Here is a 732-nt window from a genome sequence, read left to right on the forward strand (position 1 = left end):
TTTTGGTGCCCTTTTGCTGAGCTAAGAGGCAGAGTGATTGATCTGGGATTGGGAGCAAAGGACTGCTGAAAATGCTTTCCCTCTTGTCATTCTGTGGTAGCTTATAGCCTTGGTGTTTTCCCTTCACAAACTGAAGGGAGTGAAAAGGAAAGGACAACGGTCTCAGCCGTATTTTCAAACTGTAACCCCTCTTGTCTCATCTGGGCTTTGCAGCTTTGTAATACAGTGATAGGTGGGATCTACCGCTCCTGTGTGAGGTCCGAAAAAGTCAGCTGTTTGTGAGCTCTTGTGTATCTGCTGTAGCAGTGCAGATGGGCTGAGGGAGGCTCTTGGGTTTGGAGCAGAAGCATGTCATTCTGATTCTGCTAAAGGAGCATCACTCGAAGACTTTCTCCTCAGCCCTGCTACTTTCTCTCTGAATGAGTCCTCTGAACAGCAGAGGTCATTCTCCCTAGGGCGTCTTTGTTCCTTCAGTTCATTCCTGTTTCCTCACCTTTAGAAGAGCATATGCAGAGAGAGACCTCTCAAAACTCTTCCTATGAACCTAACTCCCTTTTGTTTCAGATTCCTCCACAAATTTTAATTCTTCAATGAAAATGACAGGAGTATTAGTAAATACCCTGTTACTTTCATAGAACATAAAAATAGGTAGGCGTTCTTCACACAGCTAAATAAAATAATTTTGCCTGAATGAATTGCAGTTTTGATACAGAAATATGATTGATATTTCTT

The sequence above is a fragment of the Pygoscelis adeliae genome, unplaced genomic scaffold (assembly GCF_000699105.1).
Source record: "Pygoscelis adeliae isolate BGI_AS28 unplaced genomic scaffold, ASM69910v1 Scaffold45, whole genome shotgun sequence".
Taxonomy (NCBI): domain Eukaryota; kingdom Metazoa; phylum Chordata; class Aves; order Sphenisciformes; family Spheniscidae; genus Pygoscelis; species Pygoscelis adeliae.